We start from the raw sequence: 17,063 nt of genomic DNA, 5'->3' as shown, positions 1-17,063 counted from the left end.
TGAAAAAATTATTGCCTAGTCATTTACCTGGTTCACTTGTGACTCTGCTGCTTACAGTAACTGTGCCTCCTGAAATTATCTCCACAGCTAGAAGAGGGGAGTGGCACCAAATGATGGTTGATCATTTTGTGATGTCACCACATTTACTGAAAATTAAATTTTGAGGAAAAAACTGAATAACCAAACAGAATTCTTAAATCAGAATTAATCCAAGCTACATAATGAAGAGCTGCCAAGTGAAAAATTTGCTACCGTGACTTACATATTGAACTGATTTAAATGACCTAATTTAGGAAAATGCATTTTAGAATGTCATTCTGTCAGTGTGGAAAACTGATGCTGTAAGAGTCAGTAATCATCATCCTTCTGATAGTATTAATGTGAATTTTCCTATTATATAGTATAGATTATTAGCTGTTTCATCCCTAAGGAAAACACTGATATTGACAAAGGGAGAATTTCACTTTGAGTTGAAAAGCCACACTTGGCAAGGAGTTTAAAAGCAGAATAGTATTTATGTAAATATAATGAGATTATAGCTGATCTCCTTGACGTTATTCTTCCATCAAATGATGGAAACATTAGAAATGTATCTAAACTATGCTAAAATAGCTAAATATTGAAAGGAAACCTTACAGCCAGCTACTCTGAGGCAACACCGGAAAAGCCTATTGTCCCCACTGTTAGGAATAGATAACTCTTTGTACATTGCAGGTGACTAAAACCAAACAGTTTGTTACAGATAACACTGCAAATCACCAAGGAGCAGCTGGTGGAAGAATTGACCTAGGTAATGACAGACCCTTAGATTACTTTTTCACTCTGTTTGAATTTTAAAGACCCAGAAAGAAAAATTGGGGCCAACGATGTATTTCTTTAATGCAACTGAAACATGTTATTCATGAGTATACCATATTTATGTTTTTTGAAAGGTGGAAGACTAATATTGCAGCACTACAGCCAGTTACAAGAGCAAGTCACCAAGTCAATGGTCATACTTGCAAATTAGTTTCAGGCTCCTAGTAGACATCAAAAAAAAGTCAATCAAGAGCAGAACTGCCAACTACGAGCATAAGGGTATTAAAAATATAGAACAATATCTGTCACCCCAATTGCAACCTTAAAATTGCATAACAGATCATTGTTGGGAGGAAAAAAAAGTCAACCACAGACCAACATAGTCGACTGATTACTTGACTGAGGAAAAAATTAGTATACTATGCATAGAGAGGTTTCCTTTTGGATTACAGTGACAAATGCTTCCTGATCTTTCTAAGACCTGCACACATTTGCTGATGGTTCATTCAACAGCCTTTACAAGAGGCAAAGATTTTCTTAAGTAGGTGCTTGAGACTGCCTTGGCATTTTTAGAGGAAAATCAAAACAGTTCCTTAGGTCCTGGTCTGTGAATGTATTTTCAAGCATAAAAGTTTTAAAAATTAGGGTAGGAGGCTGTGGGAAGGCTGTACACAAAAGAGACATAACACAGTAAGCAGATGCAAGTAACTAAACAAATTAAAGCATGCTTGGGTCATGCTGTCGTTTTATGCGTGTTATTTTAAAAATCTTTACTTATTTTAGATATTTTTCTTGATAAAAGTACTTTATACCTTTCACATTTCCTATTAGTAGCAAAGCCACAAACTCCCTAGTACTACTGCCACTATGGCAAGAAGAGTAATTTTAGAGGCCAGTTCAAGTCCTCAATTTCTGAAATCCAGTTTTATCACATACATTTCCTGACAACTGGGTTCCATTTTCCTCTGTCACAATATAGAACTATTTGAACATATTTTAAAATTAGTTATTCTAACCTGTACTTCAAGAGCAGTCACAGTTTTAAATGATAGATACCCATTAGAAGGAACAAGTTGGAGTCATTGAATCCTTTATACAACATTTTTGTAAAAATTTAAATATCATTTTGAGAAGCAGAAAACGTACCAGTCCAGTGATATCTGTCATTACTCATTTTTCATATGCTCGACATGATTATTCATTACTCAGAAGTGACATAGTTAAATGCTAACTCTTGCTAAAATATTGATCATAATATGTGGGGGCATATAATTTATCTGAATCAAGTGAAATATGTTTTCCTCAGCAAGATGATGAAAGCTTGTCTCATTACAGCATCATTTCTACTGAAGTTTCCACCATTAGTTAGTTTAATGACTCTGTGAACATTTTAATTGAGAAGATCCCTGTGCAAGTTGCTCATTCAAGACACATGGATGGGTTTAGATTTGAGAATGAGAGAAATGTGCAGTCAGCTGTGCTCAGCCTGAGAGTGCAGGCAGAAGGCAGAGAACCAGGTACAACAAAGTGCCAAGATCAGGAGGGGCAGGAGCATTTGGAGAGGAAAAGGCAAGGAGATGTTAAAGATTGTAATTTGCAAGTAAGAATACTCAGGCTGGGAATGTGATGTACAAATATGTGTTTGCTTAAATTGTTCTCATCCCCAAAAAGAAAAAAAAATGCACTGAGGCCACTGAAAAACAGCACTGCCCTTTAAAAGTCAAACCTGATAAGAAAAGGTAAACGTGGCTATGACCAGCCCTGGTTTCACTCTGAATACGTATTTCATAAAGGAGAACAAATTAACCACACTCTTGCATCATCCCCTGCCTGCACATGATTCACATACATTCAAAGGAAAAGGAGCAAACCACTGCTCAGTATCAGCTGCATGCAGCTGGCCAGCAGATCTGTTCTAGTGGTGCTCTGCTGGCCTCTGTGGGGATGAACTGGGGCTTTTGACTTCCACTTTAGAAGCCTGGTATTGCTGTCAGGAGTGCCACACCAAAGTGCTGACACCAAAATAATTTGTGGCTATCTCATCCTTGTGACTGATTAATTAAGGAAGGTGTAGCTACTGTAGACTACATTCCCTGTGCCTAAGTGGCAGTGGGCTCATTCCCACCTGCACAGGCACTTCTCTGAAAATAGACTAATCTAGGAGGAAAATGGATACATGTCCTTACCTAATCAGAAAAATAGCCTGGGGATGCTGAAAGATTTTTATTTCTAACTCCTAGCTACTGAAACAAAAGCTGAGAAGGACTTGAGTGATTTGCCTGAAATCACAAAGTTCTGTGTATTTCAGTCTGAATGTCAGATCAAGCAATAGGGCAAGAAGAAAGATCCTCAAGTTGTGCCAGGAGAGGTTTCAGATTGGGTATTGGGAAAGATTTCTTCCCTGAAAAGGCTGTCAAGCATTGAGCAGGCTGCCCAGGGAAGTGGTGGAGTCACTGGAGGTATTTACAAGATGTGGGCCTCAGGGACATGGTTTAGTGATGGGCTTGGCAGAGTTTGGGTAACATTTGGACTCAATGATCCAAAAGGTCTTTTTCAACCTAAACAAATCTATGATTCAGCTGCATGGAAGCATTACTACCACACTGCATCTTGCAATTATGAGCAGAAAGAGCAGAGAAAGCACAGCAATTTAAAAATGTCATTTCTATTAGGAAGAAATGGAGGAGGAGGAATCTCTGAATATTTCTCAGAATGCTGTTTTATTAAATGTACCCAAACCTGGAAATCTTAAGCCTAGAAAAGAATACAACATTTAAATCTAATAGGATCCATTCTAAACAATCACACATTGTATATAAAGAAAATGAAGTGTTTGACATAAACACTTCATAAGCAAGATGATTTACATTATTTGCACTTTGTTTCTGATTATTTGATATAAAAACACACAACCCTCCATTCATTTCTAAGTTGTTCTATAGAACCTTTGCTGAACCTCTCTATGAAATCATACACATGCAGGATCAAAACAGAGGGATGGGAAGTAGAATGTGCTTCATTATGGCAAGTACAGCTCATATCCTCCTCCACAACACAATTTATTAGTATCTAATAGAATTGTAATGTTTCTCATTCTACGTTTTTACAGCTGCATCAAAATATTAAAGTGTGAATTGCAATTAAACTCACACAGTGCTCTTAGCATAATTTCCCTTGTATTAATACTTAGCAAACCAAGTTATTGGCGTAATATTACTCTTGATACTGGTTGTCATAAAGGGATAAAGCCTCCAAATAGTAATAAAGTATATTCTACTGGAGAGAGAGCAGCAGTACAAAAAAATTATGCTACTGGAGTTGTTAATTTCTGTGGAAGAGGGTGGGGAAAGAAAGGCTTTTGACTCCTTAAATTATAGTTTGCAGGTTAGTACATCAACTCACTTTAATCTCTCTAAACAGGTAATTTACTTGCTTTCTGAAAGCACCCATGTGCAAGAAAATGCTAGTGCACTCCAGGGATGATTCTAAGATTGATTGCTTGGCCCTAGTCACCAATAACAGTATGAATTCTGCTAAGCTCCATTTTAAATGTACCTGAAATATTTAAAGAGTTTAAAGGTGTAAAACTGGAGAGGCAGTATTTGTTTCCTGTAACCTCAATTTATGCATGTATCAGCTTAACTAAAGAATTTTGAATCAGAAGGGCTGAACTACTACTTGCAAATGACAATAGGTACATTGACTTGAGATCGAACAATTGCAGGTGTGGTACCCCTGCTTATGTTACCCCTTAGGAAATTCAGAAGTTATTTTGTATTTCCCAGCTGCTCCTTAGATTTGCAATTGGCTATAGCTTTTTGTGGTTTTTAGTTTGGAATTGAACTCTGCAAAAATGTGCTCATGGGAGAAATTGAGAGCTTTAGTATTTTCTTATGGAAGGAAAAAAGTGCCTAAATTAAATGCCATTAAGTAGACATGACTTGGAGAAGATTGTCTGGGCTGGATAGTTCTCTAAAAGCATCTGGAAGTAGAATTCAAATGTCAAGAATTACCTTTTTCCTGCTCCATTTAGGAACACATCAGGTAAAACAAACTTTTTCATATTCTAAGTGCTGACCCATAGTGCAACCAGAAGTGGAGCTGCAGGATGGGCCAACATGTTTGATCAGGCTGTGCCTGCTTACCAAGGGCTGGAAGCAATGAGGACTTGGCCATGCAGGCTGCAACCAAAAACCCAGTGAGGTTGTGTAGTCTCCCCTGTAAATCATTCCATGAAAACAAAAGACCATTTTATTAAGTTAACAATAAAATCCCAGTCTCAGGGTGATGCTGAAGGAGGTTTTGAAAGATTATCTTGACTTATTTCAGATAGGTTTGTGGTTTTGCAGACATCCAGTGTGTGTTATTGATAAAGGACTCAGTTGTTTCTTTCCAGCTTGCAAAGCTGTTTCTGTCAGTGGAGATTTCCCTCCCTTACAGACAGAAGTCCCTTTGCACCATGATTAAATACCACTGGGTAGGAGAGGTGAATTTGAACAGACCCTCAGATTTAGGTCCATGCAGTTTCACACACCATGGAATAAAATACAAATAAAACCAACCTTCCAAAACTGATTCAAGCTCTAGTCCTACCTTCCATTGATGTTAGATTGTTTTTAACAGATTTGGCTTCTGTCTGTGACAGTTGCTGATGATAGATCCTCTAATCTGGGTAGGCTGAACATGAGGAGTCTGTATCACAGACAGCCCACAGAATCAACACCTTGGTGTCTGTCATTTGCTGTGTCATTCATGAACTGCCAAGATAACTGCATCACTGCAATGTGTCACACATCTCATATTTTGCCTCCCGTTTTCTTCTCCCTCCCTTATATTTTATCTCCCAGAAATTTAATCTATCCTGCCTAAGCCACCAGCTACCAGAATAGACCAAAGTACTTGAATATGATGAAAAGGCCATTAATTGCCCCCAGCCTGACCTCCCAGCAGAGGCTGCCGTCCTCCTCACTCAGCATGGAGAGGTTAAGCTCCAAACTCCGTGCTGCTGTACCCAGCACAATAATCACTTCTGAACTGCAGCAGTGGTGACATCATTTTGCTCATGGGGCAGTGAGAACATGGTGAGCTAAAGGCTACAAAAGGAAGTCATGTCGCCGCTATGGTGACGTTCTATTTAAAAAAAAAAAATAATTCAAGGGTCTAACTCAAAGTTTATTTAAATTCAGTAAAAATTTCAAATGAGGCCCCTAATATCCTCATCACATCTTGGAAGGACCTTGAGCACCCAGGGCTGTGGATAAATTTACCCATGCAAATTTAGCTGAAAATAAAATTCTCCATTCATTCTCCTCTATTCCTCATGGCATGTTTCCTAACATTATAATTTACAGAAAAATTATCAAAATATCATTAAGAAATGTCAGTACTCTCAGCTGAGCTCCTGTCAGAATATAAGCAGAGTGTGGCAGGCATAATAAAGTCATGATTAGGGGTGTCCTTTAAGTCACAGGAATGGGAGGCAGTGTGAGTAGATGTACCCTGTTCCATCTCTGAACTGGCTCTTTGCACGGCTGTGAACAAATGCATAGCTGGTAAATGCCTGGGCATAACTCAATTCTTTCATGCCTGTAAAGATGTTCATACTTCTGCACTCTACCCAGCAACGGCAGTAACATAATCCTTTTCTCCCTGAACATCAGGAACCATGAGCAAGCCTGCCCAGGAGCTGCTTTCCCTGCTCAGCCCAATGTTGGGGCCAAGCTGAGGCAAAGCAGCAGCTGAACCACAGAGCATGAGAACAGAGGCTGAGGGATCCGTTAGCAATGGATACCGTTACCTCAGAGTCGGATGAGAAAAGGGCAAAGGACCTACAAGAAAGAGAGATAGTACTAAAGAATGTGTTCTGCATGAGCCCCACCAGTTCTCAGTGTTCTCCCAGCCCTGTTGCTGCTAACAAGCCCACACACACAAACAAATGCAGACACGCATGTGAGAAGTGATCCATTTGTCCCACAATAATGTTACTCTAATTAGCCACTTTTTTATGGCACTTAGAACTACATCTGAAAAGAAAAATACATTCTTCATTGCCTGCTCTTTTCCTAAAAAAGAAATAACAGCATGGCCTCTGTGGAAAGCACACTCAAGAAATGAATTTGGGTAACACCAGGAGCTTTGTGAAACAGTGTTTAATAGCAAGTCTGAGAGAAACTGAGAAGAGAATGTATGCTAAGATAATCAAGCACATCTCTGTGTGCAGCACTAGGTTTGTGTTGACTGCTTCACATTTTGAAGGAAAAACCCATGAGACAACAGAAAGGGGTGAGCTCTCAGAGCATTATTCCAGGGAGTTATTCCTGGCTCACTTCCATAAAGGATACTCCCAGGGTGGATATTTCTATTCTAGGACACAAATACCTCATTTTGGATTCCTTTAGTTTTTTTAGAAACAATAGCTCACCTGTTATATTTGGCAGATTATGCCAAATCCTCTTCCCTGGGTAGATACCCTCCTTATTGTAAGGAGTCTATTTTTGGATCCAGGTAAAATATTATGTCACCAATCTAGACATGAATTAAAGGAAAATATGTGCATGAAGTATTTAATATATATTAACACCTTTCAGGGATGCTGTGGAGTTCTAGACCTTAACTGTAGCTCCAGCCTAGGACCAGTGGATGGAGAGATGCAGAAACTTCAGTTCCTTTACCATGAGTGTGCCTCTGTCACTGTCAGCCACAAACAGGGACCCCAGGAGAGTTTTGGACAAGGAAGCTCTTGATCCTCAGAAACTGTAAAGGAGTGGGGTCAATCCTATCAAACGGTTTTCTGTGAGCCTGTTCCTGTCTCAAAACAAGCTCTTCAAATCCTAAATCCACCTATGTCTATGTTGCCAGATTTGAAGCAGACACCAGATTGTTTTACTTCCTAAGTTTGGACATAGCAAACAAACAGAAAAAAAAACCCCAAACCAACCCAAACCCACAAAGTAATACACTTGGGAGATGTGAGCTTTTCTTAAAGCTGAAATGATTCTTTCATAAAACAAAATATTTCTGTTTGCCTACTCTTGCTGTAAATGTAATCAGTGCCAAAAAGTACATTGGCTTTCCTAGCCTCATTTGTCCAGCTTAGTCATAGAGTGGTAAAGAAGCCAAAGCCTAGATGCCAGCTAAAACTGTGGCAAAGCCACAAGTGAAGACTAGATTGTACAGTCCTTCTGGTGCAAAGAGTGAATAAAGGCACCTAAAAAGGATTTGACTTATAGACAAGGTGACAGTATTTCTGAAATAAAAGGCTGGAATATTTTCGTGGTGACTTTTTTAGGGTCATAAAGAAGACAGAATGCCCATTTCCCAAGGCTGTGTGCTGGTGGTGCTGCTGCCAGCCCCCAAGGAGACAGCAACACTTGCATATCACTCCCAGTGCAGGTTTATTTCCAGACACTCCATGTTCTGGAGACATTTATCAAACGCCACCAAACTAACGTTAACATCCACTTTGAGCAGAGGAACAGATTTAAATATCTCTGCTGATCTGACTTTTCCTCTCTTCTGTTCAGCAGACACATCACTTGTTCTGCTGGACTGTTTATCCCTGGCAAACCTGGAACAAATTCTTCTCAGCCTTGGAAAACATGCAGCTTGTAGTTATTAAAACAGAGAGAGAAGCAAAAGAAGAAAATCAGGTCACTGAGATGCCAGAAAAAACCAAAAAATTGCTTGGATATCATGAGAGAAGAAAAAAAACCAAATCAAGATTGTTCCAAGTTTTGTTATAGAAGAGACAATCAGGAAGGATCTTGAAAAGAAGGTAAGGATTACATTACAGTGCTCATACTGTGACTTCTCTCAGCTGCCAAAATGGATGGCAAATCCAATAGCTCATGACCAGAAATAAAGAGCAATTGTAGCTGGGCAAAAGAAAATTGATATCTTTAAATGTATAATCTTTAAATATATAATCTCTTATGCTGGTGCCTCCTAGCAAAGAACAGAAGCTGGACTGCTGAGTTCCCAATGTAAACTTATGGCATCCTGCTTAATTCCACTTTTATTTAATGCCTCTGTCCTTTATGTGGCATTAACTTTAATGTAATATTGAAGGCTTTGGGTTTTTTTTAATAGTGTCATAAGTGTAAATGTAATAGTTATATAACAATAACAATAAATCAAGAATGTACTAGAGTCACTGCAATAACTAATAATAACATTAAGACACAGTTTATGATGTATCTAAAGTTCAGTACCTTAGAGAGTTAATTAAGTCCTAAGCTAATTGGCAATGATCTTATTTCTAGACAGGAAATGTAGCCAATTAGCTTGTTTATGCTTAAACAAGTAACTGAGGTCATAACAAGACTTTTTGGGGTGTTATTGATTGATTTGTAATTTGTTAATTAATTTTGATTGACTTTACAAGTATCCTACTTAATTCTTTGCTTCTAGGGAGATGAAGCTACTGACATGACTGGTGGTAATGTAAAGTCACAGTCACCATTTTCACAGTACAGTTTTCTAACTCCACTTGTAAGATGCCACACTTAGAGAGAAAAAGCTTTTGTGACAAAGTGCAAATCAAGGTACTGGTTTTTTAACTTCATGCCTAGGTTTACGCATCACGGAGTCCATAGTAACAGCAGAGTTGCCAAATTGTATTTAACCATTCTGACTAGCACCGCTTTGTTACTTTATATGTTTCTATTGTTAATTGCACATTACTCTCTTATTGCTTTTGGAAATTATTACATTGAACAAATAATGGATAAACAAGTGAAAAAACAAACCCAGGTAATGTTTCCCAGAATAGGATTGTGGGGAAGAAAACCAATCTTTTGCAAGGTGACCTTTTCTCATCACAGCAGCATCCTGAAGTTTTTTAATTGCAAGTGGCTTCTCCCCACATAGCCTTATCCAGAACCAATCCATCAGTTATTACACGGATTAAAAAAACTAAACATAGTGTTAAAATTCAGCTCATGGGAAAGAAGGAGCCCAGAAGGACCTTTAGCTCATGGCATCTCCTGTGAAGAAATTCTTTAGCTGCATAGTCACATAACATGGGATAAAATTAACAACTCATTTACCTTGCCTTCTGCCATTGGGGACCAGGATAGAGGCACAGAGCAGTAAAATGCCAGCAGTGGGTGACAGGGCAGGGCTGTGCAGCTGCCTGGGACAGGCAGAGTGGGGTGAGTTGGGCAGCAGAGCTTCTGTTCCTGCAAATTCCTGCTCCTGGAGGAGAGCCCTCAGCAGCACAGCTCATGCACCTCCTGCCTCAGTGCCCCAAGGGAACAGCCCCACAAACACATCTTCTGTTCCATGCTGATGGTCTGGGTAACAGAGATGGCCTCTCTTTATGAGGCAGATTAACCCTGAGGTAATTAAAAGCCACAAATGATATGCAGGAAATTCATATTTAACATTACAGAATCAGAGGTGACAAATCAGGTCCAGGAGGACAGAGGTTGAACTGAGAAAAAGTAACAAGGCTTTTTTAAGATCAGAAGCATCAACTGAGATGCTGACACTTTATAAATAAAGGCCAGAAAAGTGCAGATATGACCGCATATGAACCACTACAGCCTAGGCAACAAACAGCAAATGGTATGACATTGAAACTACTTTTCTGCTGTAGATACAGAGCAGTTCCACAGTGATAAAAATACTTTCCTTCCTTATCCTCATTCCCTCTTGAAGTTCAGTCCCTTTTTTTTCCTCATAAAAATCCCATAGCTCAGGAATTACAAACCAGGATGGTTTCTTTCCCTTTTGTTAATGGGCCTGCTCTCATTTAACAAAATATTGTGGCAATTTAGAAAGTATTCTTTACATTGACACAGCACTCTTCTACTTAATTATGTTTTATTTCATTGCTGGAGTTTTCTACTTCCTTCAAGTCCCACTTCAGTATCCCTTGAGTACCACTATTTCACTCTTACTCTGATTTTGGGCTGTACAACTCATAGCAAAGCATTCATTTTCAGTTTTATCATATACCCAGTGTTGAACACACCCAGCCACTCCACCCTGGCTCCCTTTGTAGCTGGATCAGTGCTTCGCCAGCATGACCAGTTTCTCCAGCAGTGAAAGGCAGAAGTTATCCTTTGGATAAACACTTCCCTTGTAAGAACGATATGGGCTGATTTATCACACTTGTCTCCTCCTGCAGAGCTAGCACCAACTTCCTAAATCAAACTGCTTCCAAAATTTGCACTGTTTTGGAGGCAGCCACCCCAACACTGAGAGAAGACATTTGCTCACATGTGCTGAGATTTAGTCCAGAGCTTCATTTGTGTTAAGGTGGATTTATTACCTAAGAATCATAGGACCAGTTCTAGTTTGAAACTTGACTTTATTGCCACTGTCTTATCCAGAATGCAAGTCCATAACCCTTTAGGAAACTAAATCAAGGTATGGTGTATCCAGTATTACCATGGGAGGGTTCAGGGGAAAATGAGCATTTTATAAGGAAAAGCTATGGCGTTTTCTGCCCTGCTTATCATAATTTTTCCCTACTCCTATGGTATATCTGTCACAATTGCATCCTTGCAGCTTCAGACTCTGCCATGAGCACTTATACTTTCCACACTTGCAGCCTAATTTTTAAAGTATTAGGGTGAATTTTTATTTCACTGGAGAGGGAGAATGCTTCCTTGCTTATCTTCCAACTTTTGTGGCACAAACACCTTCCACATAGCAATCTCCTCCTTCCACCTGACACTGGGGAAATCCCCCATATCCAGAAACAGGGTCAACCCTCTCCTCACCAGGAATTTTGCCTTTCCTACAATCCAAAGCAAACATAATGGGAGCCAGTGTTCTGGGGTGGCCCTATCTGTAACTTTATTTTATACTGTGAGACAACTGAACATCTTTTTTTTCTAGGCCGGAAAATATAATCATATAAAACTGTCATGGTTTAAAAACCAAAATTACTCAGCCAAGTATAGTTATAAAAATAAAATACACTTTAAAAAGAAATAACAGTAATGTCCTCATGCTGTATAAGACCTAGAACACAGATAACAAGTGGTTATCAAGATTTTATTGTCATATATATTGATACAAAAGTTCAATATGCAACACATTTAACTCTCTTTAAGCAGACTGAAATAAGTCCTTAAGTGGAATGACGGAAAGAAATCCTTCACAAGTTTATTCATAGGGGTAAAGCCTGACCTCAGATGTACTTGCACTGAGCAATGCACATCAAAACAGAGGAGCCCAGACTGGCACAGGAACCCAGATCCAGGGGGATGAGCCACGTGTGTGAGGTGTCTCATCAGTGCTCATTAAGGTTTATTGGCTGTGACAAAGCACTCTGGCAGCACAGCCCCATGGGGCTGGTATTTCTCTGCTGGAACTGGGGGCAGGTCGGGCCCAGTGACTCCACACACTTTTGGGTCAGGGTTAATTTAAGTTGCTCTTTCTCCCCAAACACCACTTTACATTACAGAAATATTCATATTTCTGTATTCTTGAGGGCAGGGGCCAGCACAAGGTGCTACTGCTAGGGAACAAACTAAAACACTAAGACAAGAGACAACAGTGATGGTGAATTCTCCTGGGCACCTTTGCTCTCCTTGCCAGGCCAGGACTTACATTGCTCTCTTTGGAACAGCCCGTGCAAGACAATGCAATAGAAGCTTCTGCTTTTTCTGAATTTTATGTTCTACTTCAAAATGAATCTACATTATGAAACTGTTATGCCACCAGTTTTTCTCTTTTCCTGGTTTATGCTCTTTGGAGACAAGACTGCCTGTAGCATTTCTGCAAACCTCTCTCTTCTTGCCTAGTCAACATATACTCAATTAAAAATATATTAATAGCCACAATCCTCAAATACTCATTTACATAATAATAGGGTCAAATTGTACCTAATCTTATGTGCCACCTTTTTTGAGCAGATATCAAGTGCTTGGAAAGCACTTTAAAGATTTGGTTGTTTCCTAAACAGTAATGTCTGCACTGATACTGTTTCTAGTACATGTAAGTTTGTGCTCATTCATCTTAATTACAAGTGAGACTTCAAATAAAACAAATTAAATTCTGATGAGGTATGCAACTCTTAACAAAACTAATACCCTGCTCATAAATGCCATCCAATTTATGAGTAGTGTCCTCTGGGTAACAACCAAGACAAAATGGAGAGCTACAGACACATGAGAAGTTAAAGCAGATTGGCCTAAATTTGATTCTGGGGTTTTGGTTGGGTTTTTTTGTTAGTTGGTTTTTTGTTGTTGTTGTGTTTGGGTTTTTTTTCCCTTTTTAATAATTGTGACTAATCACTGGTCTTTATATAAATGTGGGGAGAAAAGGTAGGATTATCAGGATCATCTTACTTCATGGACAGAAACCAAATACAGTCTGTTCCCAGAAATCATAATTTTATGAACTGTTGCAGCAATCCCATTTTACCAGCCATTTACTTGTGTTGCTGGTGATGAGTATATGATCATTCTGCCAGAAATAAATGTTACCCCTTTCTCCAGCCCTGTCTTAGCCAATTCTCTCCTTCCCCTCTCTTGGTTATGGTTTGATATTTCAATTCCAGAAGTTTCTGGTTCATTGAAGATTTTTGGTTGGTTTTTCTTCTGAGGGAGTGAGGGAAAGGGGGAGGAAAGTTCAGTTTATAAGCTAATGATCTTGTTATCCAACCCATTTCCCCTGTCCTGTTTTCAGTTGTTACAGTCATATACAGCTGCCCTCTGCAAATTAATATTACCATTGCCATGCTTCAATGCTTTGTATTTCCAGCCCCTTTAAACCTCTTACTTTTGAACAGTGTTGTGCAATAACATATTGAATAAATGAGTAACCACTTCATACTGTTCTTGTATTTATGAATAGCCAGAGAAATTTCTTTTTTGACAGTGAATGAGAAATTAGATGTACTTTAAAGGCTTCTAAAGTGTATTTTCAGTTGCTACCAGATGAAATCAAAGAGACAAAATTACTTTTTCCTACTTAAATATTTCATTGATTTTTCTTAGAGCACCGTGCTCCCTCCTCTGTCTCCAAGGCGTGCATGATGAGGTATTCCCTGCCTATACCATAAGGCAACCTTATAGATCCAGACCTCATCAGAGTATTTATAAAGAATGACCCACAATAATGTTAAATGCATTTTAATGCAAGTATTCTAGCTGTATAGTGTTCTTCCCAGGAACTTCATAACAGAACTGAATTTTATTCTCTGCCTGACAGGCGTGTCTGCAAGAGCTGTGTCTGCAGTGCTAAATTACACCCATATTCTGCCTTCACACACCCCATGCACATTAATTGTTGCAACCAGAAACAAAATTGAGAAAGGCATGCGGGACTGTGCATGAAAGGGGGGCACACTTATTGAAATTCATGTATTGCTCTGCTTGATTCCCCAAGCCACACGTGGGAACACTCAGCCATAGGCAGCTGCATCACTGTCTCGGGGAGGAGAGGAACTGGGGCAGAACAGTTCCACTGTGTGGTTTCACTGCTGGGCACAGCTTCTCAGACATGCAAGGCATAAACCAAGAACCTGGCCTGTTGGGCTTCAGTGCCTGCAAACAGAATAAAATTCACCTAGAGGTTCTGTGGCAATTGTGCACCAACTGATGTGCAGTTAATCAGCTATTTTCTAGAAGTAAAATGCAAAGCCTTCCAATTTCTCATCACATAAAAGCAAAAAAAGCTTATGCACTCCTCCAAACTGAGATCAAACTGTGTCCCCCAGATGTGCCAACAACCTGCCCAGCATTTTAGTGACAAGCTTCTTTAGTATCTCCAACACAAAACCAGCAAAACACAGCATTTTTAAATTAAAAAAAAGAAATTTCCTACTGCAAAGACCACACACAATTACAGGAGCACCCAAGTAAGTCTGCATGTGTGCTTTGGCTCCCACCAAAGCCTTGCTCAGGCCTTTGCTGGTGCTGCTGCCTCAGAAGCACTGGTTATTTCAGCACAGGGCCATCCCTACATCAGAATGGGCTCAAAAAGAAAGATTCTTTGATTTCAACAGCCATTTCTTAATTCTTTGCAACTGGTGTAAATCAGGAGCTCCGTTCCAGTTGCCCCAGTGTAAAACCACTTTAGAGGGCAGATCCAAGTGTAGCCTTTCAACTTGCAAAGCACCTGGACTCTGTCCAGGCTGGACTGGTTGGCTTTCTGCAGTTTGGAGTTGGAACAAGGAGAGAGCTGCATTTCACACAGCTCCACTGCTCATCTCTCTGAACCTGACAGAATACAGCCCTCAGGGAGGTTACAAGTACACTTTTTTCCTGGTTAGATTGAGTCTTGCAAGCGCAGATAACTTTTTAATATTTTAAAATACATTTTGAATTACAATTGTAATTAAGCAAGGAGATTTTTTCCCCATAATCACATAAAATGGCCCAAGCAATTTAGTGTTCTAATTTTTATATTCATAGAACAAATATTAGACTGTCCAGTTACATTATTGAACAATAGATAACAACCCTGGGTCACGCTGTATGTTCTATTTAAGAAGACATATAATAACAAATACTAAAAAATATTATTCTAAAATTACAGGGGCTTTTATATAATTTGTCTTCTGGCTTCAAATTGTAATTCTAACAGGAGAATAAGCCAATTTTTTTCTCAACATTTTCAAACTACTACTTACAGGACACTGCAACCCTGAGACAACCACATATCTCCAAAGTAGTTACTTGATATTTTTACATTTATGCCAGACCCCTATGAACCCATTACTCCAAAACTAGAGGCATGGTGTAAGATTATGCATGAGTGTCATCCCTAATTGAAAAAAATGAAGCTAATTAAATATATATTTGTTCACCACAAGTTAGGAAAAAACATCATTCTGCCACTCCTATTTCAGATCCCATTTCATAAGCAGTCCTTACAAACATCTACTTTGTGATAAATCATGTTTTTTGAGGATCCCAAAACCCACATTTTCCATAAATGTTTCCTTGAGCACTCTGCATCAGTTCTGTGTTCATACTTAACTGGCTCCTATCATACCACATTCTTCAGGAAAGCAGCTGCTTTTCTGTCTTTGGTGTTTTAAAAAAATTAAAATGAGACTTAACACTTTTAATTAGATGTTTAATTCATGCTTTTGTGAGCTATTTCCTTCCAATCTGAATTTTGTCACACAACTATAACGGTCTTTCCACTGCCAATTTCTTTTTTTTTTTAATGCTAACTCAGTGTCTCAAAGAATGTGTATTGCACAATTTGGTAAAGAATTTGAAAGTGAAAGTCTCATTTGTGAGTAAAGTAGGAACGCCTAGTAACTGGCACAAGCTGTGGCTGTAAAAATATGCAATGTTCAGAACAAAAACCCCTCCAAAACCAAGGGAACAGTTTAAACACATTTCATAGGGCATACAGTAAATACTAAGTTTAAGGGACTAGTTGAAAGAACAAATTGAGCAGAACATGGCTCTTACTGATGAGATACAACTATTTTACTGCTTTTGTGGTTTTACTTTTAAAGAAGAAAATGCAGAAATACTCCTCAAAAACCAGATGAAATGTGAGCCAGCCGTTTGATGAAGGTGGCAAAGAGGAGCCCAGTTTTCAGAAGGAGCTTCCTCCTTCCACCCTTCCTGGCAGTCAGCACATTCACAGCATTGCTTTCCAAATCCTTCAGGAGCAGCTGAGTGTCACTCAGCCAAATTATGTTCCCATTAAGCAAGCAGCACATACCATGCCTTTTTCTCAGCTGTCAGTTATTGTTTCTCATCACAGGATGAGGGTGAGCAGGATTTGGCCTGTCCTCAGGACAGTGTAGTGGATTATCATTACTGGTAATGACAATGTTCTGTAGGCCAAGAGTCCTTGTTTTGCTGCACCCAGTGCTCAGGCCCAAAATGAGCCCTGTTAATCCACTTGCTAAGCTGGCAAACCTGCTCACCCTCCTCCGAGCTTGTTGGACCTGTACAGTGCCCACTGTGCACACCTGGGTGAGCCTCTTCAAACTGCACACTTCAGCTGGGCTCACCAGCAAACCCCATGGCTTGTCAAGGCACAAACCCTGAGCTGAAAACAGCTTCTAATCCTCAATGGAGACAGAATTTTGATGACTATCCTGAGATACTTAAGGCTGTTTGGAACTGCTGGTTCTGCCTGGACACTACCACTCTCCTTCAGAAAAAGTATTTCTACATCAGTGCTCATATAAGCAGAGTGGATTACCTTTGGATAGATAGGCTGAGAGTTTTCACATGCTTTTAAAAAGTGACCTTGACATCTTAAGTCTAGGCAGGCTCAGGAAAGTACAATTCTGCCCAAAAAATATGCAGTGTCCTAGTGCAGTTTGAGAG

At 39.4% G+C, this 17,063-nt stretch overlaps 1 protein-coding gene across 1 annotated transcript in view; it reads right to left on the bottom strand.

Moving 5' to 3' along the window:
- The window catches only part of AFF2 (ALF transcription elongation factor 2), a 357,228-nt gene that overhangs the window by 338,649 nt on the left and 1,516 nt on the right, over positions 1–17,063 (bottom strand). The window lies entirely within an intron of this gene.

Source organism: Zonotrichia leucophrys, chromosome 4A, assembly GCF_028769735.1.
Source record: "Zonotrichia leucophrys gambelii isolate GWCS_2022_RI chromosome 4A, RI_Zleu_2.0, whole genome shotgun sequence".
Lineage (NCBI taxonomy): Eukaryota > Metazoa > Chordata > Aves > Passeriformes > Passerellidae > Zonotrichia > Zonotrichia leucophrys.
Note: the sequence above shows the minus strand (reverse complement) of the source record. Positions and strands in the feature narration are given on the sequence as shown.